This window comes from Toxotes jaculatrix, chromosome 11 (assembly GCF_017976425.1).
Source record: "Toxotes jaculatrix isolate fToxJac2 chromosome 11, fToxJac2.pri, whole genome shotgun sequence".
In the NCBI taxonomy this organism is placed as follows: Eukaryota; Metazoa; Chordata; class Actinopteri; family Toxotidae; genus Toxotes; species Toxotes jaculatrix.
The window spans coordinates 10,001,139-10,014,606 of record NC_054404.1 but is presented as its reverse complement, the minus strand read 5'-3'; positions in this window follow the sequence as shown (position 1 = coordinate 10,014,606).

The window sequence follows — 13,468 nt, the reverse complement described above, 5'->3', positions numbered from 1 at the left end:
AAACCAGCTTTGAGATGTGTCTTCTGCGTGGGGTTCCCCAGTGCTTTGAGTCATGCTCAGAAAATTACATCAGAGGTTTATGTAATACTCTCCCTTCGCTGTTCGCAGTTAATGAAAATCATGCAGAATGAAAATGAATTTTGTAATATGCAGTTGTCATCGAGTGGCGAGGCCAGCGCAGTCTTTAACTTGACACCGTTGCTGCCGACTGAAGTCAGAATTTTAAGTGCCAGACCCCATTATCTGAAGTCGAGCATGTGCGAGGTGGAGCAGAGGTGCAGCAAGTCAGGGAGGAAAATGTGCACTTGATGAGAAAAATGCTGTAAAGCAGGTTGTCGTCGCAGCTGCTGGAGCTATGTTAACAGTAACTTCCTGCTTTAAAGGTCAGCGCTGCAAATAGCGGGTGGGACCTGAGGTAGGGAAGTGATGGAAGGATTATTATTAAAAGTTCAACTGAGGGCGAAGAGCCTACTTGAAACAAATAACAGTGACTCAACCAGGGAGCTGAGCATCTACGTTAATGGCAGTCTGTGAGTGAGAAAATGCTTATAAATCTGCTGATTATCAAGCACACTTAAGTCTTTTGAGAGGTGCTGCAACTGTTTGCCTTCATTCAAACTTGACTGGTCACTGAAGTTCACACAAGTGAGCTTTCCCTTCAACGATTTCTTTATAGATCGAATGGAGAATTTTTGTTTTGATATTTCTGCCAAATAACAGTACATTTTCATTTCTTGATTTCAAAGCACGCTGACCTCCGAAACCCCCGATAAAAACATTAACATTTGTGAGCCAAAAAGCAGCCTGACCTCATACCAAACCATCAGCGTTGCATGCAGAGTGGCTGCCGCTGGTTAATCAAGGCGTTCTTCACATGAAATGAGCAGAGGAAGGAAAGGCTACCAGCCCAGGAGGGAGGAGCACTGGGCCCCGGGTAGTCGAGCCTGCTCTGCTTGCAGACTTGTGCGACTCCCCAAATGAAAGAGTAACAGGATTAACGACCATGTCACTGTGATAGGAGAGCAGAGAGTGACAAGACCCTGGCTAAAGCGCAGCCCAAAGTCTCTTGATAATAAAATAAAGTATGAATTAAACATATATATTTAGAAAAAAAAATGTTCCACCCCCAGAGGCAGGCAGTCACATAATCCCCTTCTGCTCTATTAAGACTCGGTCCCCGGCTCTTTCGTGTTGATAGAGACATCAAAGCCAACCAGTGCAGCGTCAAATGAGACAGGCAGCAGTCGCAAGGGTCCGACTGTAATTGGCTGAGCTGAGAAGGAGGGAGAGACTCATGGTGATTAATAATGAATGTGCTGCGCTGGGTTGAGAAAGAGCAGAGCGAGAGAGAGAGATGCCTCAGCTCTCCACAGGCAGGCGAGACTGAAGCGAACGAAGAGGGCCGACTTCAGTAGAGCTCGAGCTGGAGAGTCCACTTCTTTGCTTTTGATCGCCCTCCTCATCACATACACAAACCCAGACACGGCAGCACAAGCAGCATCTGAAATATTAATCTAATCAATATACAGCTTCATTTGTATGTTTTCAGCACCAGCTCTTCTAAAAGATGTTCGTTTGTCTGACTTTTCTGCATCAGCTCCTCTCTTGAGACAATATGGAGCAATGTTTGCTTTCTATATTTGTATCAGAATTTTTCTCCATTATGTGGGTCATATATTACATATCCAGCCAAACAGAGATGGGAGTCTGGTGCACTATTTTAGAATATGGCATGAAAAGAAGCACAGAAATATGATATGAGAGTGCATTGGTGCTGTGTTTACAACCAGTTTGTCCACTTCACCCTGTAAGCCTTATTTTAGTTCACTATGGAAGCTCGTTTCTGCCAGGAAAAAAACCACAATGAGACATGTTAAAAATATAAATGTTAATGGTGAGTCAAAATTATGAGATAACTAAAAATAACACCATAGTAAATCAAAGTTAGCAAACATAATGTCAATGATTTGTAGTAGTAGTCCGAATTATGAGACAAAATGTCAAAGTTATGACAGTAAATCAAAATTACTGAGTAAAAATTCTGATAGTCAAAGTTGTGAAATGGTTATAATTCACTAAGTGAAAAATTTGAGATACTAAATCACAGTTATGAGATGTGTATGTCAACGAATTTGCTTAAAGTTTTGTGTTAGTCAAAATTCTTTCAACATAGAATTTTTCATAATTGTTACTTTATATCTTATGAGTTTGACTCATCATGAATATTTATCACACTACTTTTTTATTTTTATTTTGTATTTTTTTTTGTAATGGCAGAAATGGTCTTCCATAGACCATGTATTGAGCCACTATGAAAAGGAAAAAAAAAAGCTAACACCAAAATATAGAGATGTAAGCCTAGTATTATGACCAAATGAGGGGGTGGGGGAGTGTGTGTATGTGTGTGTGTGTGTGTGTGTGTGTTGGGGTGGGGGGAGATGGTGAGGAGGAGGTCAGTCTGGCCTACAAAGAGAGGATAAGCCCAAGCTGGTAACCCCATTTCCCTTCCATCTGTTGGTAGCAGTTGTAGAGCATGGCTGCACTCACCAGGACCTGGCAACCCATCCCCCAAGCCCTCTTTCTCTGGCTGACTGCACAGCTGTGTTGCGTTTGGATTAGGCCAAGAATAAAACAGGAAGTAGAAATTAAACAAAAGCTTAAACACACACAGAGAAACATACACACACACACGCACGCATGCACACACACATACACACACACACACACACACACACACACACACACACGCACGCACGCACGCACGCACACACACATACACACACACACACACACACACACACATGCACACACACTATCACACAGGCACTGTAACTTACTAAAGACTCGGCTGCAGCAGCACCAGTGACAGTCTGTGCAAAAAGTGCACACACCCACACGTGTAGACCATGGCGCTCACACAAATATAGTAGAGTATGAACAAAGTCATACTCTGCCTCCCACAGACTCACATAAGCCCAGGCAGGACCACAGGCATATCATTTCTCTGTGCCCACACTCGTGCTCACACATATGGTCTTTTTACATGCTAAGTGCCTCTCTGCCTCTCCTCTCCTCTTCATGGTGGTCTGCTGTGGCTGATGAGGAAAACTAGCAAACACGCTCGATCAGGTCTTGGAGCACGCCAGTGTAATGATGCTGATATGGAAGTATTTTGGTTATGAGACGTCACGCAAACGGCTCTGATTAAGATAAAGGCAGAGTGAGTTTCTCCGATTTACTTATGCATTCACTTTGAGTTTGAGTGTTTCATGAGCACATTATTAAACTTAACCTGTAATCTTAATTAATCATTTTTGCTGTTTTGATGCAAGAATCTTTATGGTAAAACTTCAAAAATACCTTGTGGTCAAAAGTAGCACATGCTGGATCACATAAAAAAAAAAAAAAAAATCATAAAAAGCCTTTGAAAGTACCATCCAAACAGCATAAATCTGAGTAAAACCTTATTCACAACATTGGATGCTGACTAGTATTATTGACTATTATCATTCTTTATCTATGTGCAGCGTTTTAGCTTTTAAAAGTGTCAGATTATCAAATAAAGTAAATATATTCTCTACTGTGAACTTGGCCCTACTTTTGGCAAACCCTCTGTGTGGTTTCTCTTTTTGTGTGAATGCACCAGAATAGCCCAGCGATCGCACACAGGAACCATGGTGAATGAGGAAGTGGAAGTGGGAAGGAGAAGAAGAGGGAGATGTTCGGAGACGCATAGCTGCACGTAAGTATGGAGTTAGCTTAGCTGGCAAGGTGCATTTTGATGGAAATCCATTAAAATGCTTCTCGTCACGAGTTGGACCAACTGTTAATGAATATACGGTAAATGTTTTCAGATGTTATTTTTACTGTCAAGCCCTGAGTCACCTAATGAGTCACACAAGCTCTGTTTCTGTTTCTCTGTGTGCGTGTGTGTGTGTGCACACGCGTTTTCTGTTGACAAGGATATGCCAGCATACTTGTCAGTTTGTGTGTGTTTATGTGTCTTCATGAATAAGAGAAGCACATGGAAACACTTACTGTATTGCTGTCACCACTGACCCCTCCCCTTTCTCAAAACACACACACACACACACACACGTACTTATTCTCTCTATGTGATCAATGAAGAGCACATATGTGTCCATTGTACTGAATAATGGTTGACATGCATAGCCAGAGGCCAAAAACATGGAAAGAAGCATATAGGCTTTACCATAGGGATCTATATACATATACAGCCAGCAGAGCCTACATGCACACAGACACACAACAGGAACTTACATTGTGTTTAGCTTAGCTTTCTGTGACAGGAACCCAGTAGTGAAAAGTACTTCTGCTGCAGGGCTTAATGCATATCTGTCTGAATTTGTGTGCATATAAGAGTGTTCGTTCATACACCAGAGTCTCTGCTGGTATACATTTATCAGACTTTACTTTGACAGGCTCTGTTCTCTACCTGACTTTTACCCTGAAATCTTAGAGCGGGCGTAATCCTTCCCCCGAGCCTCCTCCTCCTCGCTCTCTTCCCTCTCTCCATCTAGTGTCATCAGGAGGGTAATATGAGGCATATGGCTGCTGATGACAGTCCCTAATCCTCACGCTGATAACTGATAGTTACCCGCGCACTCCTCATCCCCATCTCATCCTTATAGACCAAGAACGAGGGAGGGACGCATGTGAAAGCGTGTCGGCTGATACTCTTTGCTCAGCCTCCGCGTCCCTCCACTCTCTGTCTCTCCCAGCTGAGAGTCATTATCTGAAATGACTGATGTGAGAACGGCTGATGGACAAGACCGATATTAGTGTTTGTGCTGGAGAGTGAAAGTTAGAAATGGTACTGCAGACTTTCAGAGTTTCAGAGAAGAGAAACTGCTTCAGGGTTTTACAGTTCATGAGATGCATACAAAAAAAAAAAAAAGTGTACACTGTACATTTTGAGAGCTTGTGAAAGATGTCTGAATACAGGATCCAAAATCCTGACACATTTGAGTTCTAGTATTTTTAAAAAGGTTCATTTTATTTGTTGGCAACACAGTGACTCCTAGTTGATGAGCTTCAGCCAGTGATGCATCCAGGTACCAGTCTACAACATTTAGCACTGCAGTTTTGGTTTTCCAGTGGTTCATGAATGGGCTATATATCCATTTCCACCTTAACTATTTTACATAAAATATTCTGAAAGAGATTTAACTAGTGCTCTCAACTCAAAATATTCACATAACAGTAGGGAATGGAAACAACTGGAATTTTTTCTTTTGCAAATTTTCAAGAGATTTGGTTAAAAATTACACTACATTTGGATGGAATTAGCGGCCACTGTTGTTAATTATTTTATTAACTGCAAAGTTGAATAAGTTGAATAACTGTAAATAATCTTCACTCAACATATACTTACTATGTTTCTCTGGGGCTTTCAGCCATTGAAGGCCATAGGATGTGGTTGAAAAAGCTGGAAAGAGAAACCTTGATTCAAGCTAAATTTGGTGAAATTACCACTTCTATGGTCTAAAACAAGCGTGCACTTTAAAGTGTCATAAAATTAGCTAAATGAGTCCGTAATCCTGATGCAGGACAATATTTATCTACGGTTTTCTGATATTGGCTAAGCTAAACTCAAAACTGAAGAAGTCTCTTGAATGAGAGGTGAAACGTCTTCAAGATCTTCAGTCAAGTCCAGCTGCCCTCAATTCAATTCTTCTTGGACATTAGCTAATTACATTATCCACCATAATCTTTTGGCCATACCAGACCAAGTAAGATTGCAGCATGACCCCTGAGTGTACTGAGTTGAGCAACAGAGGTTTTATTGCTCATGAGTTCAACTTTTCATTTGTAAGGGGAAGAATTTGTTCATTCTTTTCTCAAATGTTACATCGTCTCACTTTAAAGAGCGTGACAATGATGTTTGCAGTACGGCATGGCCTTCAGTTTACCCGGAAATGATGCAAAAAGAGGAAATAAGACTTTTTTTCTTCTCTGAGAGTAAAGAAGAGGCCTGTCCTGGCTTTTTTATTCTGATCATGTAGTTAGATGAGAAAATCAATACCACTCTCATGTCTTTACGGTAAATATGAAGCAACAACTAATTAACCTAGCTTAACATAATGACTGGAAATGGGGGGAACAGTTAGCCTGGCTCTGTCTATCAACACCCCTAAATATAACAAACCTGTTGTATGTCTTGCTTATAAATCTGTACAAAAATGAAAGTAAAAATTTGCTGTTTCACGAGGGGATATGCCTCCCTGTTTCCTGGCAACCACAGTGTTTCAACTTTTCATGTAATTCAACTTTTTTTTTTTCCTTTTTACCTTTTAACAGAGCCGGGTTATCTGCTGACATGGTGGACCACCGGAGCTATAGCTGCCCAGATAGTAAGTCAGTTTTCTGCTAGATGAGGCCATCAAAGGCTGTTTTCCAGAACATTGTTTACAGCAACAGACATTTTGGTTTGGGTGTGCAAAAGGTTCCTTTTTTTCTAATCTGTTTCACAGTGAGGTATGCATTTATTTAAACCTTTGACATAAACTTCTTGTCTGCAAATGTTTATGGGTAAAGCTGTTTCCACCGTATTGGATGATTCCTCTGGAGAAGCAGTGTGCAATGGAAATTTCTGGCGTGTGTTCGTACATACTTGTACAAACAAGTGACATACTTTCTGAGGGCCTAGTGGATGTCAGTCACGGGAGTGGGTAAGCGTGGTCTCTCCTCTCATTTAGAGCCTGCCAGTCAGCCAGCCACTCAACCGGCCCTGGAACCAGCCAGCCAGAGCTTTTTAAAGGGCCTATGATTTGACAGAATCCCGTGGGGGGAGACGGGGGGATTAGGATTAGCAGCTGTTTCCCCTCAAACACTGGAGAAGATAGGCTATAGCTACACCACGCTGATAGCAAATTAATAGATGAATAGAACATGCATGCGTCGTCTCAGATAATGTGCTAAAGCTCCCCGTTTCATAAATAGCGAGGAAGGTGTCCTTTTCTTGAACCCAGCTCGGTGGATCTACTGTCACACACATACTGAGTAGTAGCAGGGAGGGAAGCAAAGGCATATTGTGGCCGTGAGAAAGGTTTAAAACATCATCACTTTAATCTGGGAGCACAAAGCCAGCTACAGATTATGCTTCTGCCTCTCAAGCGATTCTGCTGCAGATCCGGTTTAGATGACCCCCGCTAACACCCTCAGAGACAGGGGCTTTTAACCCCAAACAAACACTGATAGCAAGCAGCCCTTGAATGAGAACACACAGCGAGGACACACACATATTATCCACATGCATAGCATACTTACTGACTGTGTGCACACACACAGAGGACACCCATAGCACATGCTCGCAGCCACGGACAATAACAGATAAACACACAGGCTTATGTCAGTTCCACTCGCATCCATTTCAGGCTATTAAGCAAGACACAAAAAGCCCAAACTGTTGCGTAGCTAACAGGTTTTGAGGTAAAAATGGCACAATTGCTGGTGTGAAGAAACAGCACACAATGTGGCCATCCCTTACACTGTCACAGATACCACCTGAGGTGAGGAGGATGAGACCGCTGTGATGATGTCAAGAGTTACAGCAAAATAAAGGGTACAAAAGCACATACGATGAGGATTTTCATTCAGAGGATAACAGAGAAATGTTCAACAGATGCTAAACTCTTCTGCTGATGACCCTGTGGGATCTGTATTACCTGTGTTAAAGGAGCTGAGGCACAATGAGGTAACACACATATGGATTTTTGCTCAGTCTCTTTTAAACTGGAGCACCAACCACACAATTAGCTCCCTGTGAGTTAATGACTAGTCTTCACCATGGCTTATAAAAACCTCAGAAGGCCACACTGAATGAAGAAAGAACTCAGTTCTACACAGGTTGGATATTTCTTGCATATCTGTCCAAATATTGAACTATTTCAGCTCACAAAATTGACATACTCTGTATAATTTACAATATTTTCTTTTTAAAAAGGTAGCTCATTCATGTTTAATTGTAAATATACATTATTCAAAGCTGTCTACACTGAACTAGAACTTAACCTTTGCTAAAGAGAGACAGACGCAGAGCAAACGGAAATGGAAAGAGGGAGAAAGTGAGATACAGGAGAGAAAAAAGGATATAAAAGCGGAGCGAATTCGACAGCGGTTCGCCACAATACACTTGAGACCTGAAGGATGAGTCAGAGAAGAGATGGCCATGTCAAAGAAAATTGTGAAAATAAAAGACAGGAAGAAGGACGGGGGGATTTTCAAGCACAAGTAGCATTCTGTTTGAACTTAGCCCTTGATTTTGAACTCAGAGAACAAAATTATAACAATGTCATCATATATCAGTCAGCCTCTTGGAAAAGTTATTCTCTAGCGTGACAAAGCTGTGGGTTTTTTCTTCTTTTTTTTTGGCCAATTTTTACCCAACATTTCAATGAGCCTCAAACTAATTGGTCTCACCCGCCTCTCGCTCACAAACTTCAGCCATTTGTGTCTTTACGTAGAGCAGATCTGGCAGATTTTTTCACACTTTACAATTGCAAAGCTTAACCACTCAAACCACATGGAAAATGTCCCCACACCCTTGTATAACGGTTACGTGTGTGTGTGTATGTGTGTGTGTGAAAGAGAGAGAGAGAGAAAGAGGTGAAGAGAGAGAGAGCACACCCTGATGTTTCCTGTCTCCAAATAAAAACTGATGGCTTGTGTATGTGCATGTGCATGCATGCACTAATACAGTGGGTGTGCGTGCTTGGACACCCACACACTCTATGGGGTCACACCTGACATGAAAACCCTGTATCAGCTCCTGTAGTCAGGATGTTAAAAACCGCTGGCATATTTAAATACATGTCAGTGCGTTCACATACATCTACAGTAGGAGACACGCTCGTTCTCAGCACTCGTGACACTGCCACTCCCAGTTGGGTGGGATGATGTTTCTGTGTGAGCCCCAGTGCACGTCAGATAAACCAGGACAAGAGGGCATACATTAAAGTCACCGTGTATTTATTCTGCAACACACAAAGCCAGTTTTGATCAGATTTAATAATACTGATACTGTGCGAGAAGTCGCACAGTATCAGGCCTCATCTCTGTGACGCCTTACATATCCCGATGTAAGGCGGCAGTGGCGGCAACGTAAACATACCAGTTCTACATCACAATAAACCCAATATTTCTGTTCTTTCTGAATGATTTCAAGCATGACAGAGACTTCCATCAGATAGAAAATGACAAAGTGCTGAGGTTTCATGTCTGTTCACTTCCTCTGTGATTTCTAGAGAGTGTGTGCATGTTTGTGTGTGTGTGTTTGTGAGACAGAGAGAGAGAGTGGGAAAGAGAGGTCCTATCTGAACACTCACCACTACCACAAATAAGCGAGTGTGATTCATCACTTCCTTCCTATTAAGCATGAATAGTGCAAGACCAGAGGGTGTAAACCAAACACTACAGTTCAGGACACCAGGCTCTCCACCCCTCTACAAGCATGCAATTGAGTACTTTATGCGCAGCATGTGTTTTGTGTGTGTGCATGCAAACACATGCACACACCTGCATGTCTGCAGTACATACAAAATACTTATTTTTAGTTGATACAAAGCGCATTTGGTGCATAGCAAGTCGATTTTTTTGATACGTGAAGTACTTATATGATGAGTGCGACGCTTCTTTGCGCGTGTGTGTCTGTGTGTGAGCATGCGCGCACAGCATGTGCTGTGTGTGAGAGGGGCCTCCGAAAAGCTCTGCTCTCGACCTCTGGTGCCATCTGCCAGTGACAGGGCAGAAATGCAAATCAGATGCAGTCAGATAATACACCACGCTCACTCCCTCCATTAGAGCAGCCTACAGAAATAAACTAGGTCAGACAGACCAGCAGCCAGCTGTGTGTGTGTGTATGTGTGTGTGTGTAATAAGGCACATGCGCCTCTCTTTGTGTGGGGAGACAGCTATACATGTGTGTGGGGGATGGGTTTCGAGTTAGCACTGAGGGTTCATAATATCCTTACTTTCGATGCTGCACACTGAACAGTCACAAGTAACATATAGACAAACAGCAGCTCATCCAGTCAGCACTCCCTCAAAGATTTCAGACTGAGAAAGCACTTCTAGGCTGTGCGACAGGGCAAAGGAGTTGGGTGACAAATAAAGGCTCTTATCTGAGGCTGAAATTAGACCACAGCCAGAGCGCAACTGATAGGGAGCGTATTAAACTCTCGAAAACGAACCACCCGGGAGGGTGATGCAACTCAGAGGCAACGCTGGCGTAATGCAGACAGATGCGTCCTCCTCTCTCATATCGCTGCGACGCCTCTGAATTATGAATGAGGCCCCGTGCACCTCTTCAATGCAAAAGGCTTCTTCCCTCCATGCTCACAATATACTGTTTGTTTTCGTTAATGCCCCGTACTCACGCAACCTCCCGTCGTCACTGTTGGTTGTGCTAAAGATCTTAAATACTGGTACGCAGAGTATTGAAGAGGCGTTTTCAAATCCCCTTTGTCTGAGGATAGTCAAACTGTGCACAAAGCAGATGGCTTATAGGTGCTGATCAAAGACAATTAGATTGCTTGGTATTGCATTTGAGGAGCTGAACTGATTTATGCTTTACAGGGATACATCAACTTTTTGGCAAATACTGTGTTTAATCTACTAGTTTAAAGCTTTCGTTCTTTGTCCCTTTATTTGGTTTCATGCTGATGCTGCGGCACATTGTGTAAATTTATAGCATTTCAAAAATTTATGCTGCACTAAAACCCACCACTCTTGTAAATCTGAGTTTATTTACCTAAAAGGCTTTGCAGTACAAGTGTATTTGTACTTTCATAAATACACAGTGTAACCTGTCAATGGTTTTCAAACTGCTATTTGTCAGAAAATAAATCTATATTCCAAACAGATGTAACACGTTTACAAGTTTCCTCTTCAATATGAGCTGAATAATAAATGACTGCATGCCTCACAGAATCATTTCAAACATGAGTCGTCTATTTATAGACGCTCAAACATTTCCTTCTCCTGCTAACTTTCTCTGTTTTCTTTCTCAACTGATTTCAGGCACAGATTGTAGATTTGCTCGCAAGGGAGGGTCAATGATTCTCATTTCCTGCAGTTTGGTCCTCTTTAACCAAATGACTCTCCACTCCCTGAATTCTCTGAAGTTCCTCTGAGATATCTGCAGCCACTTGTGTGTCTGTGTGTATGTATCTGCACCGACTCATAAAGGGCATTTGTGCGGCGTAGCATGTCTGTAGGCATATGATGCATAAAGTTAGAAGAAAAGGTGACATGAGATGAAAAGGTTGATATGTTCCAGTCTGGTGGGTGGGAGGTGGTAGCTTTGTGTGTTCATGCAGTGTCAGTTGTGTGTTTGATTACACATTTATGTGTATTTTCTGTGTGGGTGAATAAGTTTCATGTAAAATGTTGCCACGTTCTCAGGGACGTGGATTCATTTCGCTGATATATATTCTGCAGGAGATTTATTGGTTAGTTATGTTTGTTCTGAAAAAGTTGGGCACACGATTAATTTCTGTTGTGGACACAGTAATTTATAAAGGGTTCGTCATTGTTAAGAGACACAACTGCGAACATTTTCACTGATTTCTGCATTTCGACATTTTATGAACTTACTGCACTTGAAAAGAATAGTGGAAGGATTGTGCAGCCTTGGCAAAGATGTGCGCTCGCTGAAAGTCAAGTTATGTTGATTTGTGTTTCTGTTTGGGAATTTCTGATATTGATCACAGCTACAGTTTATGCAAGGTTTAGGGCCTGTGAGGACCTCGGACATAAAACATTCACATATTCTAAATGAGAGTGGACTCAGAAATGAGAGAGGGGTTGTCCTTGAGGATAGAGTGGGAGGCCGTGCTCTCACATAATGGTTTAGATGAAGGACAAATGACTGGAGTGGACCCACTCTGAGGACAGAGAGGACAGGTAAAGGACAGGACAGGCAGGGCTGGAATCAGTTTGCCCTGGTCTGCCGGTTCAGCTCAGTCTCTCCCTGCTGCTGCTCTGTTTTGATTAAGTCCCTAACCGGATTTTTGCAATACCAATAGTCCCAATAAATCCATCTCCGTGGGATATTCAACTGGCATTATTCTTGTCCTTCCTCTGTGCTGGAGTAAAGCGCTCGGCACAGTTTGGAACAAGACATCCAATCTGCACTTCTCTCCATTGTCTTCCCCACCAGACAGCCCAGTGAATGAGTGCTCCCGGCCAAATCCCTCTTCCATGTGCAGACACAGACTCCCTTGCCCACAGATACACTCGGCTCTAATTAGGCAGACTGCTGGACGTGTTGAGGGGGTAAATCTCTCTGCACAGACATATCGTCTAGTGGCAGCTTTACAGATTTAACGTCTTTTTATCTAGTTTGTGTGCATGTGTGTGAGGGGAAATATTGTAGCTGTTTTTGACGATTTAGTAATGAACGCAATCCTTACTTTTTAATGCATGGCACAAAACAGCCCTCAAATAACTGTCACTGAGCATGTGAGTGTGTTTGTATGTGTCCATGCTGCAACATGTTGCACAGCCTTGCACAGCCCGGCTGTTCATGCAGTTACAGAGTGTACAGTATGCTTCAGATCTACAGAACTTGTGGAGCTTTCCCCTGAGACGTGCGTCATCAGCACAGAGGTTATTTCCTGTAGTTGAAGAGCAGCATGACTCTCTTCCTGTTCTGTGTGTGAAGAGGCATCAGATTTGCCCCCCGCCCCCAGTCCCAGGCCTAGTTCACAGTTCACAGTTCCAGCAGCCGAACGTGAGCAGAGAATACCAGAGCTGCAAATCTCGTCAGTCTGGTTCATATTTTAAGGTGAACGTTTCAACTATTCACCTGAAGATGGAAAAAGTGAAAACTGTCACAGCTGTTATGTTTAAATGTCAAAGTCACAGCAGTATAGCTACTCTGAATTGAAAGAGCAAAGCCAATCCCTTTGGAAATATAGCTTTCACATTCATGTGCATTCATGGATTATGATTACTACCTGTAGGCCTAAAAGCCTTAGCTCTATAAAGGAAGTGCTACAGCTCAAGTTAAAGAAAAAGCTCAACCTCAAGGAAGTAAATATGAAATAGTAAGCACTCTTTCACAACATGAATTAAATTTTAAATTAACAAATGCATAGTGTACTTTAGGGGAAATATTTCAGCGGGTACAAAATGTGATAGCTTCTGAAAAAAATTAACGTGTTACTTTATTTTGAGGTTTGAGTTAACACTGTTGTGACCCAATTTCCAAAAAAAAAAAACAAAAACAAAAAACTCACGGTACATTGTGACTATAGTTAACTAAAATGAACCACACAGCTCTAATGAACTTCAGGAAGCAGAAAACCACTGAGCTGTCCTCCCTTTCTTTCTTTTTCTTTCTTTCTTTTACCCAAAGAGAAGAGCTGTTACCTGTTCTGCAGCCTCCCCCGACTCATCTCCTCCCTCTTCTTCTTCTGTGTCCCCGGGGAGGCTCTGCAACACG